Here is a 19,099-nt window from a genome sequence, read left to right on the forward strand (position 1 = left end):
TGCCATAGTGTAATAATATACAGATATACCATATAATACCGCCATAGTGTAATAATATACAGATATACCATATAATACCGCCATAGTGTAATAATATACAGATATACCATATAATACCGCCATAGTGTAATAATATACAGATATACCATATAATACCGCCATAGGGTAATAATATACGGATAATTCCTATACCATCATAGTGTGATCATAAAGAGTTATTACACTTTGACAGTATTATGTGGTATATATGTATATAAATTACACTATGGCGGTATTATACAGCGTTGGCATCACTGGGTGGCGGTATTCAACTGCGTGGGCATCACTGCATGGCAGCGTTATACTGTGCAGGTGTCACTGGATGGCGGTAATATACTGCGCAGGTGGTAATATAGGGTAATATTCTACCCTATGGTGGGTAAAGCATATAATACCGCCATGGTGTGACCATGCACCCAGGGCTGAGGAGCTGTGTAGCTGCGGGTGCAGGAGGGCGGGAGCATACCTCAGCATGGGGGAGGATATCCTCACCTCTCCCGGCCCTGCCCCAGCAGGTTGGGTGAGGTGCAGCAACACAGACATCCAGGCCGCAACGAGGAAGGTAGGAAAGAGGAGATATACCTGCAGTGTATACAGGCGGGGGCCACAGCTATATATAACACCCCCAACCGTGTATATTATACCGCTACTCATCATACATATCTATATACACTACTCTATATATAATACTGACATCTATATACACTCCCCTATATATAATACTGACATCTATATACACTCCTCTATATATAATACTGACATCTATATACACTCCCTATATATAATACTGACATCTATATACACTCCCTATATATAATACTGACATCTATATACACTCCCCTATATATAATACTGACATCTATACACACTCCCCTATATATAATACTGAAATCTATATACACTCCCCTGTATATAATACTGACATCTATATACACTCCCCTATATATAATACTGACATCTATATACACCCCCTATATATAATACTGACATCTATATACATTCCCCTATATATAATACTGCCATCTATATACACTCCTCTATATATAATACTGACATCTATATACACTCCCCTATATATAATACAGACATCTATACACACTCCCTATATATAATACTGCCATCTATATACACTCCTCTATATATAATACTGACATCTATATACACTCCTCTATATATAATACTGCCATCTATATACACTCCCCTATATATAATACTGACATTTATATACACTCCTCTATATATAATACTGACATCTATATACACTCCCCTATATATAATACTGACATCTATATACACCCCCTATATATAATACTGACATCTATATACACTCCCCTATATATAATACTGACATCTATATACACTCCCCTGTATATAATACTGATATCTATATACACTCCCCTATATATAATACTAACATCTATATACACTCCACTATATATAATACTGACATCTATATACACCCCCTATATATAATACTGCCATCTATATACACCCCCTATATATAATACTGCCATCTATATACACTCCCCTATATATAATACTGATATCTATATACACTCCTCTATATATAATACTGATATCTATATACACTCCCCTATATATAATACTGATATCTATATACACTCCTCTATATATAATACTGACATCTATATACACTCCTCTCTATATAATACTGACATCTATATACACTCCCCTATATATAATACTGACATCTATATACACTCCCCTATATATAATACTGACATCTATATACACTCCCCTATATATAATACTGACATCTATATACACTCCCCTATATATAATACTGATATCTATATACACTCCCCTATATATAATACAGACATCTATATACACTCCCCTATATATAATACAGACATCTATATACACTCCCCTATATATAATACTGCCATCTGTATACACTCCCCTATATATAATACTGACATCTATATACACTCCTCTATATATAATACTGACATCTATATACACTCCCCTATATATAATACTGACATCTATATACACTCCCCTATATATAATACTGACATCTATATACACTCCTCTATATATAATACTGACATCTATATACACTCCTCTATATATAATACTGACATCTATATACACTCCTCTATATATAATAGTGACATCTATACACACTCCTCTATATATAATACTGACATCTATACACACTCCTCTATATATCATACTGATATCTATATACACTCCCCTATATATAATACTGACATCTATATACACTCCCCTATATATAATACAGACATCTATATACACTCCCCTATATATAATACTGCCATCTGTATACACCCCCTATATATAATACTGCCATCTGTATACACTCCTCTATATATAATACTGACATCTATATACACTCCCCTATATATAATACTGACATCTATATACACTCCTCTATATATAATACTGCCATCTATATACACCCCCTATATATAATACTGACATCTATATACACCCCCTATATATAATACTGACATCTATATACACTCCTCTATATATAATACTGCCATCTATATTCACTCCTCTATATATAATACTGACATCTATATACACTCCCCTATATATAATACTGACATCTATATACACTCCCCTGTATATAATACTGATATCTATATACACTCCTCTATATATAATACTGACATCTATATACACTCCTCTATATATAATACTGACATCTATATACACTCCCCTATATATAATACTGACATCTATATACACTCCCCTATATATAATACTGACATCTATATACACCCCCTATATATAATACTGACATCTATATACACTCCCCTATATATAATACAGACATCTATATACACTCCTCTATATATAATACTGACATCTATATACACTCCCCTATATATAATACTGACATCTATATACACTCCCCTATATATAATACTGACATCTATATACACTCCTCTATATATAATACTGACATCTATATTCACTCCTCTATATATAATACTGATATCTATATACACTCCCCTATATATAATACTGACATCTATATACACTCCCCTATATATAATAGTGACATCTATATACATTCCTCTATATATAATACTGACATCTATATACACTCCCCTATATATAATAGTGACATCTATATACATTCCTCTATATATAATAGTGACATCTATATACACTCCTCTATATATAATACTGACATCTATATACACTCCCCTATATATAATACTGACATCTATATACACCCCCTATATATAATACTGACATCTATATACACTCCCCTATATATAATACTGACATCTATATACACCCCCTATATATAATACTGACATCTATATACACCCCCTATATATAATACTGACATCTATATACACTCCTCTATATATAATACTGACATCTATATACACTCCCCTATATATAATACTGACATCTATATACACTCCCCTATATATAATACTGACATCTATATACACCCCCTATATATAATACTGCCATCTATATACACTCCTCTATATATAATACTGACATCTATATACACTCCTCTATATATAATACTGACATCTATATACACTCCTCTATATATAATACTGACATCTATATACACTCCCCTATATATAATACTGACATCTATATACACCCCCTATATATAATACTGCCATCTATATACACTCCTCTATATATAATACTGACATCTATATACACTGCCCTATATATAATACTGACATCTATATACACTCCCCTATATATAATACTGACATCTATATACACTCCCTATATATAATATTGACATCTATATACACTCCTCTATATATAATACTGACATCTATATACACTCCTCTATATATAATACTGACATCTATATACACTCCCCTATATATAATACTGACATCTATATACACTCCTCTATATATAATACTGACATCTATATACACTCCTCTATATATAATACTGACATCTATATACACTCCCCTATATATAATACAGACATCTATACACACTCCTCTATATATAATACTGACATCTATATACACACCTCTATATATAATACTGACATCTATATACATACTCCCTATATATAATACTGACATCTATATACACTCCCCTATATATAATACTGACATCTATATACACTCCCCTATATATAATACTGACATCTATATACACCCCCTATATATAATACTGCCATCTATATACACTCCTCTATATATAATACTGATATCTATACATACTCCCTATATATAATACTGACATCTATACACACTCCTCTATATATAATACTGACATCTATACACACTCCTCTATATATAATACTGACATCTATATACACTCCTCTATATATAATACAGACATCTATATACACTCCTCTATATATAATAATGACATCTATATACACTGCCCTATATATAATACTGACATCTATATACACTCCCCTATATATAATACTGACATCTATATACACTCCCTATATATAATATTGACATCTATATACACTCCTCTATATATAATACTGACATCTATATACACTCCTCTATATATAATACTGACATCTATATACACTCCCCTATATATAATACTGACATCTATATACACTCCTCTATATATAATACTGATATCTATACATACTCCCTATATATAATACTGACATCTATACACACTCCTCTATATATAATACTGCCATCTATATACACTCCCCTATATATAATACTGACATCTATATACACTCCTCTATATATAATACTGACATCTATATACACTCCTCTATATATAATACTGACATCTATATACACTCCCCTATATATAATACTGACATCTATATACACTCCTCTATATATAATACTGATATCTATACATACTCCCTATATATAATACTGACATCTATACACACTCCTCTATATATAATACTGATATCTATACATACTCCCTATATATAATACTGACATCTATATACACTCCTCTATATATAATACTGACATCTATACACACTCCTCTATATATAATACTGCCATCTATATACACCCCCCTGTATATAATACTGACATCTATATACACTCCCTATATATAATACTGACATCTATATGCACTCCTCTATATATAATACTGACATCTATATACACTCCTCTATATATAATACTGCCATCTATATACACTCCTCTATATATAATACTGACATCTATATACACTCCTCTATATATAATACTGACATCTATATACACTCCTCTATATATAATACTGATATCTATATACACTCCTCTATATATAATACTGACATCTATATACACTCCCCTATATATAATACTGACATCTATATACACTCCCCTATATATAATACTGACATCTATATACACCCCCTATATATAATACTGACATCTATATACACTCCTCTATATATAATACTGACATCTATATACACTCCTCTATATATAATACTGATATCTATATACACTCCTCTATATATAATACTGACATCTATATACACTCCTCTATATATAATACTGACATCTATACACACTCCCTGTATATAATACTGACATCTATATACACCCCCTATATATAATACTGATATCTATATACACCCCCTATATATAATACTGACATCTATATTCACTCCTCTATATATAATACTGACATCTATATACACTCCTCTATATATAATACTGACATCTATACACACTCCTCTATATATAATACTGATATCTATATACACTCCTCTATATATAATACTGACATCTATATACACTCCTCTATATATAATACTGACATCTATACACACTCCCTGTATATAATACTGACATCTATATACACCCCCTATATATAATACTGATATCTATATACACTCCTCTATATATAATACTGACATCTATATACACTCCTCTATATATAATACTGCCATCTATATACACTCCTCTATATATAATACTGCCATCTATATACACCCCCTATATATAATACTGACATCTATATACACCCCCTATATATAATACTGATATCTATATACACCCCCTGTATATAATACTGACATCTATATACACCCCCTATATATAATACTGCCATCTATATACACTCCTCTATATATAATACTGACATCTATATACACTCCCCTATATATAATACAGACATCTATACACACTCCCTGTATATAATACTGACATCTATATACACCCCCTATATATAATACTGACATCTATATACACTCCCCTATATATAATACTGACATCTATATACACTCCCCTATATATAATACTGACATCTATATACACTCCCCTATATATAATACTGCCATCTATATACACTCCCCTATATATAATACTGCCATCTATATACACCCCCTATATAATACTGCCATCTATATACACTCCCTATATAATACTGCCATCTATATACACCCCCTATATAATACTGACATCTATATACACTCCTCTATATATAATACTGACATCTATATACACTCCTCTATATATAATACTGCCATCTATATACACTCCTGTATATATAATACTGACATCTATATACACTCCCCTATATATAATACTGAAATCTATATACACTCCCCTATATATAATACAGACATCTATACACACTCCCTATATATAATACAGACATCTATATACACTCCTCTATATATAATACTGACATCTATATACACTCCTCTATATATAATACTGACATCTATATACACTCCCCTATATATAATACTGACATCTATATACACTCCCCTATATATAATACTGACATCTATATACACCCCCTATATATAATACTGCCATCTATATACACTCCTCTATATATAATAATGACATCTATATACACTCCCCTATATATAATACTGACATCTATATACACTCCTCTATATATAATACTGACATCTATATACACTCCCCTATATATAATACTGACATCTATATACACTCCCCTATATATAATACTGACATCTATATACACTCCCCTATATATAATACTGACATCTATATACACTCCCCTATATATAATACTGACATCTATATACACTCCTCTATATATAATACTGACATCTATATACACTCCTCTATATATAATAATGACATCTATATACACTCCCCTATATATAATACTGACATCTATATACACTCCTCTATATATAATACTGCCATCTATATACACTCCTCTATATATAATACTGCCATCTATATACACTCCTCTATATATAATACTGACATCTATATACACTCCCTATATATCATACTGACATCTATATACACTCCTCTATATATAATACTGACATCTATATACACTCCTCTATATATAATACTGACATCTATATACACCCCCTATATATAATACTGACATCTATATACACTCCCTATATATAATACTGCCATCTATATACACTCCTCTATATATAATACTGCCATCTATATACACTCCTCTATATATAATACTGCCATCTATATACACTCCTCTATATATAATACTGCCATCTATATACACTCCCTATATATAATACTGACATCTATATACACTCCTCTATATATAATACTGACATCTATATACACTCCTCTATATATAATACTGACATCTATATACACCCCCTATATATAATACTGCCATCTATATTCACTCCTCTATATATAATACTGACATCTATATACACTCCCCTATATATAATACTGACATCTATATACACTCCTCTATATATAATACTGACATCTATATACACTCCCCTATATATAATACTGCCATCTATATACACTCCTCTATATATAATACTGACATCTATATACACTCCCCTATATATAATACTGATATCTATATACACTCCCTATATATAATACTGACATCTATATACACTCCTCTATATATAATACTGACATCTATATACACTCCCCTATATATAATACTGACATCTATATACACTCCTCTATATATAATACTGACATCTATATACACTCCTCTATATATAATACTGATATCTATATACACTCCTCTATATATAATACTGACATCTATATACACTCCTCTATATATAATACTGACATCTATATACACTCCTCTATATATAATACTGACATCTATATACACTCCTCTATATATAATACTGACATCTATATACACTCCTCTATATATAATACTGCCATCTATATACACTCCTCTATATATAATACTGACATCTATATACACTCCCCTATATATAATACTGACATCTATATACACTCCTCTATATATAATACTGACATCTATATACACTCCCTATATATAATACTGATATCTATATACACTCCTCTATATATAATACTGACATCTATATACACTCCTCTATATATAATACTGACATCTATATACACTCCCTATATATAATACTGATATCTATATACACTCCTCTATATATAATACTGACATTTATATACACTCCTCTATATATAATACTGACATCTATATACACTCCCCTATATATAATACTGACATCTATATACACTCCTCTATATATAATACTGACATCTATATACACTCCCTATATATAATACTGATATCTATATACACTCCTCTATATATAATACTGACATCTATATACACTCCTCTATATATAATACTGACATCTATATACACTCCTCTATATATAATACTGATATCTATATACACTCCTCTATATATAATACTGACATCTATATACATTCCCCTATATATAATACTGACATCTATATACACCCCCTATATATAATACTGACATCTATATACACCCCCTATATATAATACTGACATCTATATACATTCCTCTATATATAATACTGACATCTATACACACTCCCTGTATATAATACTGACATCTATATACACCCCCTATATATAATACTGACATCTATATACACTCCCCTATATATAATACTGACATCTATATACACCCCCTATATATAATACTGACATCTATATACACTCCTCTATATATAATACTGACATCTATATACACTCCTCTATATATAATACTGATATCTATATACACTCCCCTATATATAATACAGACATCTATACACACTCCCTATATATAATACAGACATCTATATACACTCCTCTATATATAATACTGACATCTATATTCACTCCTCTATATATAATACTGACATCTATATACACTCCTCTATATATAATACTGCCATCTATATACACTCCCCTATATATAATACTGAAATCTATATACACTCCCCTATATATAATAATGACATCTATATACACTCCTCTATATATAATACTGACATCTATATACACTCCCCTATATATAATACTGACATCTATATACACTCCCCTATATATAATACTGCCATCTATATACACTCCCCTATATATAATACTGCCATCTATATACACTCCCCTATATATAATACTGCCATCTATATTCACTCCTCTATATATAATACTGACATCTATATACACTCCTCTATATATAATACTGCCATCTATATACACTCCTGTATATATAATACTGACATCTATATACACTCCCCTATATATAATACTGAAATCTATATACACTCCCCTATATATAATACAGACATCTATACACACTCCCTATATATAATACAGACATCTATATACACTCCTCTATATATAATACTGACATCTATATTCACTCCTCTATATATAATACTGACATCTATATACACTCCTCTATATATAATACTGACATCTATATACACTCCCCTATATATAATACTGAAATCTATATACACTCCCCTATATATAATAATGACATCTATATACACTCCTCTATATATAATACTGACATCTATATACACTCCCCTATATATAATACTGACATCTATATACACTCCTCTATATATAATACTGACATCTATATACACTCCTCTATATATAATACTGACATCTATATACACTCCTCTATATATAATACTGATATCTATATACACTCCCCTATATATAATAATGACATCTATATACACTCCTCTATATATAATACTGATATCTATATACACTCCTCTATATATAATAATGACATCTATATACACTCCTGTATATATAATACTGATATCTATATACACTCCTGTATATATAATACTGACATCTATATACACTCCTCTATATATAATACTGACATCAATATACACTCCTCTATATATAATACTGACATCTATATACACTCCCCTATATATAATACTGACATCTATATACACTCCCCTATATATAATACTGACATCTATATACACTCCCCTATATATAATACTGCCATCTATATACACTCCCCTATATATAATACTGCCATCTATATACACCCCCTATATAATACTGCCATCTATATACACTCCTCTATATATAATACTGCCATCTATATACACTCCTGTATATATAATACTGACATCTATATACACTCCCCTATATATAATACTGAAATCTATATACACTCCCCTATATATAATACAGACATCTATACACACTCCCTATATATAATACAGACATCTATATACACTCCTCTATATATAATACTGACATCTATATACATTCCTCTATATATAATACTGCCATCTATATACACTCCTCTATATATAATACTGACATCTATATACACTCCTCTATATATAATACTGACATCTATATACACCCCCTATATATAATACTGCCATCTATATACACTGCCCTATATATAATACTGACATCTATATACACTCCTCTATATATAATACTGACATCTATATACATTCCCTATATATAATACTGACATCTATATACACTCCTCTATATATAATACTGCCATCTATATACACTCCCCTATATATAATACTGACATCTATATACACTCCTCTATATATAATACTGACATCTATATACACTCCTCTATATATAATACTGACATCTATATACACCCCCTATATATAATACTGACATCTATATACACTCCTCTATATATAATACTGACATCTATATACACTCCTCTATATATAATACTGACATCTATATACACCCCCTATATATAATACTGACATCTATATACACTCCTCTATATATAATACTGACATCTATATACACTCCTCTATATATAATACTGACATCTATATACACCCCCTATATATAATACTGCCATCTATATACACTCCCCTATATATAATACTGACATCTATATACACTCCTCTATATATAATACTGACATCTATATACACTCCTCTATATATAATACTGACATCTATATACACTCCCTATATATAATACTGACATCTATATACACTCCTCTATATATAATACTGACATCTATATACACCCCCTATATATAATACTGCCATCTATATTCACTCCTCTATATATAATACTGACATCTATATACACCCCCTATATATAATACTGACATCTATATACACTCCCCTATATATAATACTGACATCTATATACACTCCTCTATATATAATACTGACATCTATATACACCCCCTATATATAATACTGCCATCTATATACACTCCTCTATATATAATACTGCCATCTATATACACCCCCTATATAATACTGCCATCTATATACACTCCTCTATATATAATACTGCCATCTATATACACTCCTGTATATATAATACTGACATCTATATACACTCCCCTATATATAATACTGAAATCTATATACACTCCCCTATATATAATACAGACATCTATACACACTCCCTATATATAATACTGACATCTATATACACTCCTCTATATATAATACTGACATCTATATTCACTCCTCTATATATAATACTGACATCTATATACACTCCTCTATATATAATACTGACATCTATATACACTCCCCTATATATAATACTGAAATCTATATACACTCCCCTATATATAATAATGACATCTATATACACCCCCTATATATAATACTGACATCTATATACACTCCTCTATATATAATACTGACATCTATATACACTCCTCTATATATAATACTGATATCTATATACACTCCCCTATATATAATAATGACATCTATATACACTCCTCTATATATAATACTGACATCTATATACACCCCCTATATATAATACTGACATCTATATACACTCCCCTATATATAATACTGACATCTATATACACTCCCCTATATATAATACTGCCATCTATATACACTCCCCTATATATAATACTGCCATCTATATACACTCCTGTATATATAATACTGACATCTATATACACTCCCCTATATATAATACTGACATCTATATACACTCCCCTATATATAATACTGAAATCTATATACACTCCCCTATATATAATACAGACATCTATACACACTCCCTATATATAATACAGACATCTATATACACTCCTCTATATATAATACTGACATCTATATTCACTCCTCTATATATAATACTGACATCTATATACACTCCCCTATATATAATACTGACATCTATATACACTCCTCTATATATAATACTGACATCTATATACACTCCTCTATATATAATACTGACATCTATATTCACTCCTCTATATATAATACTGACATCTATATACACTCCCCTATATATAATACTGACATCTATATACACCCCCTATATATAATAATGACATCTATATACACTCCTCTATATATAATACTGACATCTATATTCACTCCTCTATATATAATACTGACATCTATATACACTCCCCTATATATAATACAGACATCTATACACACTCCTCTATATATAATACTGCCATCTATATACACTCCCCTATATATAATACTGACATCTATATACACTCCTCTATATATAATACTGACATCTATATACACTCCCCTATATATAATACTGAAATCTATATACACTCCCCTATATATAATACTGATATCTATATACACTCCTCTATATATAATACTAAAATCTATATACACTCCCCTATATATAATAATGACATCTATATACACCCCCTATATATAATAATGACATCTATATACACTCCTCTATATATAATACTGACATCTATATACACTCCTCTATATATAATACTGATATCTATATACACTCCCCTATATATAATAATGACATCTATATACACTCCTCTATATATAATACTGATATCTATATACACTCCTCTATATATAATAATGACATCTATATACACTCCCCTATATATAATACTGACATCTATATACACTCCTCTATATATAATACTGACATCTATATACATTCCCCTATATATAATACTGACATCTATATACACTCCTCTATATATAATACTGACATCTATATACACTCCTCTATATATAATACTGACATCTATATACACTCCTCTATATATAATACTGACATCTATATACACTCCCCTATATATAATACTGACATCTATATACACTCCTCTATATATAATACTGACATCTATATACACTCCCTATATATAATACTGACATCTATATACACCCCCTATATATAATACTGACATCTATATACACCCCCTATATATAATACTGACATCTATATACACTCCCATATATATAATACTGACATCTATATACACTCCTCTATATATAATACTGACATCTATATACACTCCCCTATATATAATACTGCCATCTATATACACCCCCTATATATAATACTGCCATCTATATACACTCCTCTATATATAATACTGACATCTATATACACTCCTCTATATATAATACTGACATCTATATACACTCCCCTATATATAATACTGACATCTATATACACTCCCCTATATATAATACTGACATCTATATACACTCCTCTATATATAATACTGACATCTATATACACCCCCTATATATAATAATGACATCTATATACACTCCTCTATATATAATACTGACATCTATATACACCCCCTATATATAATAATGACATCTATATACACTCCCCTATATATAATACTGCCATCTATATACACTCCCCTATATATAATACTGCCATCTATATACACTCCTCTATATATAATACTGACATCTATACACACTCCTCTATATATAATACTGACATCTATATAGACTCCTCTATATATAATACTGACATCTATATAGACTCCTCTATATATAATACTGACATCTATATACACTCCTCTATATATAATACTGACATCTATATACACTCCTCTATATATAATAATGACATCTATATTCACTCCTCTATATATAATACTGACATCTATATACACTCCTCTATATATAATACTGACATCTATATACATTCCCCTATATATAATACTGACATCTATATACACTCCCCTATATATAATACTGACATCTATATACACTCCTCTATATATAATACTGACATCTATATACACTCCTCTATATATAATACTGACATCTATATACACTCCCCTATATATAATACTGAAATCTATATACACTCCCCTATATATAATACTGACATCTATATACACTCCCTTATATATAATACAGACATCTATATACACTCCTCTATATATAATACTCACATCTATATACACTCCCCTATATATAATACGGACATCTATATACACTCCTCTATATATAATACTGACATCTATATACACTCCTCTATATATAATACTGACATCTATATACACTCCTCTATATATAATACTGACATCTATATACATTCCCCTATATATAATACTGACATCTATATACATTCCCCTATATATAATACTGGCATCTATATACATTCCCCTATATATAATACTGACATCTATATACACTCCTCTATATATAATACTGACATCTATATACACCCCCCTATATATAATACTGACATCTATATACACTCCTCTATATATAATACTGACATCTATATACACTCCTCTATATATAATACTGACATTTATATACACTCCCCTATATATAATACTGACATCTATATACACTCCCCTATATATAATACTGACATCTATATACACTCCCCTGTATATAATACTGACATCTATATACACTCCTCTATATATAATACTGACATCTATATACACTCCCCTATATATAATACTGACATCTATATACACCCCCTATATATAATACTGCCATCTATATACACCCCCTATATATAATACTGACATCTATATACACCCCCTATATATAATACTGACATCTATATACACTCCTCTATATATAATACTGACATCTATATACACCCCCTATATATAATACTGACATCTATATACACTCCTCTATATATAATACTGCCATCTATATACACCCCCTATATATAATACTGACATCTATATACACTCCTCTATATATAATACTGACATCTATATACACTCCTCTATATATAATACTGACATCTATATACACTCCCCTGTATATAATACTGATATTTATACATACTCCCTATATATAATACTGACATCTATACACACTCCTCTATATATAATACAGACATCTATATACACTCCCCTATATATAATACTGACATCTATATACACTCCTCTATATATAATACTGACATCTATATACACTCCTCTATATATAATACTGCCATCTATATACACTCCTCTATATATAATACTGACATCTATATACACTCCCCTATATATAATACTGACATCTATATACACTCCCCTATATATAATACTGATATCTATACACACTCCTCTATATATAATACTGACATCTATATACACTCCCCTATATATAATACTGATATCTATACATACTCCCTTTATATAATACTGATATCTATACATACTCCCTATATATAATACTGACATCTATATACACTCCTCTATATATAATACTGACATCTATATACACTCCTCTATATATAATACTGCCATCTATATACACTCCTCTATATATAATACTGACATCTATATACACTCCCCTATATATAATACTGACATCTATATACACTCCCCTATATATAATACTGATATCTATACATACTCCCTATATATAATACTGATATCTATACACACTCCTCTATATATAATACGGACATCTATATACACTCCCCTATATATAATACTGATATCTATACATACTCCCTTTATATAATACTGACATCTATATACACTCCCCTATATATAATACGGACATCTATATACACTCCCCTATATATAATACGGACAAATATATACACTCCCCTATATATAATACTGATATCTATATACACTCCCCTATATATAATACTGACATCTATATACACTCCTCTATATATAATACTGACATCTATATACACTCCCCTATATATAATACTGATATCTATATACACTCCTCTATATATAATACTGACATCTATATACATTCCCCTATTTATAATACTGACATCTATATACACTCCTCTATATATAATACTGACATCTATATACACTCCCCTATATATAATACTGATATCTATATACACTCCCCTATATATAATACTGCCATCTATATACACTCCTCTATATATAATACTGACATCTATATACACCCCCTATTTATAATACTGCCATCTATATACACCCCCTATATATAATACTGACATCTATATACACTCCTCTATATATAATACTGACATCTATATACATTCCCCTGTATATAATACTGACATCTATATACACTCCCCTATATATAATTCTGATATCTATACATACTCCCTATATATAATACTGACATCTATATACACTCCCCTATATATAATACTGCCATCTATATACACCCCCTATATAATACTGCCATCTATATACACCCCCTATATATAATACTGACATCTATATACACTCCTCTATATATAATACTGACATCTATATACATTCCCCTATATATAATACTGACATCTATATACATTCCCCTATATATAATACTGACATCTATATACACTCCTCTATATATAATACTGACATCTATATACATTCCCCTATATATAATACTGACATCTATATACATTCCCCTATATATAATACTGACATCTATATACACTCCTCTATATATAATACTGACATCTATATACATTCCCCTATATATAATACTGACATCTATATACATTCCCCTATATATAATACTGATATCTATATACATTCCCCTATATATAATACTGATATCTATATACGCCTCTATATATAATACTGACATCTATATACACCCCCTATATATAATACTGACATCTATATACACTCCTCTATATATAATACTGACATCTATATACACTCCTCTATATATAATACTGACATCTATATACATTCCCCTATATATAATACTGACATCTATATACATTCCCCTATATATAATACTGACATCTATATACATTCCCCTATATATAATACTGACATCTATATACACTCCCTATATATAATACTGCCATCTATATACACTCCTCTATATATAATACTGACATCTATATACACTCCTCTATATATAATACTGACATCTATATACACTCCCCTATATATAATACTGACATCTATATACACTCCCCTATATATAATACTGATATCTATACATACTCCCTATATATAATACTGATATCTATACACACTCCTCTATATATAATACGGACATCTATATACACTCCCCTATATATAATACTGATATCTATACATACTCCCTTTATATAATACTGACATCTATATACACGCCCCTATATATAATACGGACATCTATATACACTCCCCTATATATAATACGGACAAATATATACACTCCCCTATATATAATACTGATATCTATATACACTCCCCTATATATAATACTGACATCTATATACACTCCTCTATATATAATACTGACATCTATATACACTCCCCTATATATAATACTGATATCTATATACACTCCTCTATATATAATACTGACATCTATATACATTCCCCTATTTATAATACTGACATCTATATACACTCCTCTATATATAATACTGACATCTATATACACTCCCCTATATATAATACTGATATCTATATACACTCCCCTATATATAATACTGCCATCTATATACACTCCTCTATATATAATACTGACATCTATATACACCCCCTATTTATAATACTGCCATCTATATACACCCCCTATATATAATACTGACATCTATATACACTCCTCTATATATAATACTGACATCTATATACATTCCCCTGTATATAATACTGACATCTATATACACTCCCCTATATATAATTCTGATATCTATACATACTCCCTATATATAATACTGACATCTATATACACTCCCCTATATATAATACTGCCATCTATATACACCCCCTATATAATACTGCCATCTATATACACCCCCTATATATAATACTGACATCTATATACACTCCTCTATATATAATACTGACATCTATATACATTCCCCTATATATAATACTGACATCTATATACATTCCCCTATATATAATACTGACATCTATATACACTCCTCTATATATAATACTGACATCTATATACATTCCCCTATATATAATACTGACATCTATATACATTCCCCTATATATAATACTGACATCTATATACACTCCTCTATATATAATACTGACATCTATATACATTCCCCTATATATAATACTGACATCTATATACATTCCCCTATATATAATACTGATATCTATATACATTCCCCTATATATAATACTGATATCTATATACGCCTCTATATATAATACTGACATCTATATACACCCCCTATATATAATACTGACATCTATATACACTCCTCTATATATAATACTGACATCTATATACACTCCTCTATATATAATACTGACATCTATATACATTCCCCTATATATAATACTGACATCTATATACATTCCCCTATATATAATACTGACATCTATATACATTCCCCTATATATAATACTGACATCTATATACACTCCCTATATATAATACTGCCATCTATATACACTCCTCTATATATAATACTGACATCTATATACACTCCTCTATATATAATACTGACATCTATATACACTCCTCTCTATATAATACTGACATCTATATACACTCCCCTATATATAATACTGACATCTATATACACTCCCCTGTATATAATACTGATATCTATATACACTCCCCTATATATAATACTGACATCTATATACACCCCGTATATATAATACTGACATCTATATACACTCCTCTATATATAATACTGACATCTATATACACTCCTCTATATATAATACTGACATCTATATACA

General features: G+C 29.5%; 1 protein-coding gene across 1 annotated transcript in view; it reads left to right on the forward strand.

Moving 5' to 3' along the window:
* Nucleotides 1–495: 495 nt before the first annotated feature.
* The window catches only part of LOC140106922 (vang-like protein 1), a 136,883-nt gene continuing 118,279 nt past the window's right edge, over nucleotides 496–19,099 (forward strand). The window contains exon 1 of the mRNA XM_072131560.1: nucleotides 496–601. The gene's annotated coding sequence lies outside the window, so the exon portion shown is untranslated. The remainder of the gene's footprint in view (nucleotides 602–19,099) is intronic.

Source organism: Engystomops pustulosus, unplaced genomic scaffold (assembly GCF_040894005.1).
Source record: "Engystomops pustulosus unplaced genomic scaffold, aEngPut4.maternal MAT_SCAFFOLD_88, whole genome shotgun sequence".
NCBI lineage: Eukaryota > Metazoa > Chordata > Amphibia > Anura > Leptodactylidae > Engystomops > Engystomops pustulosus.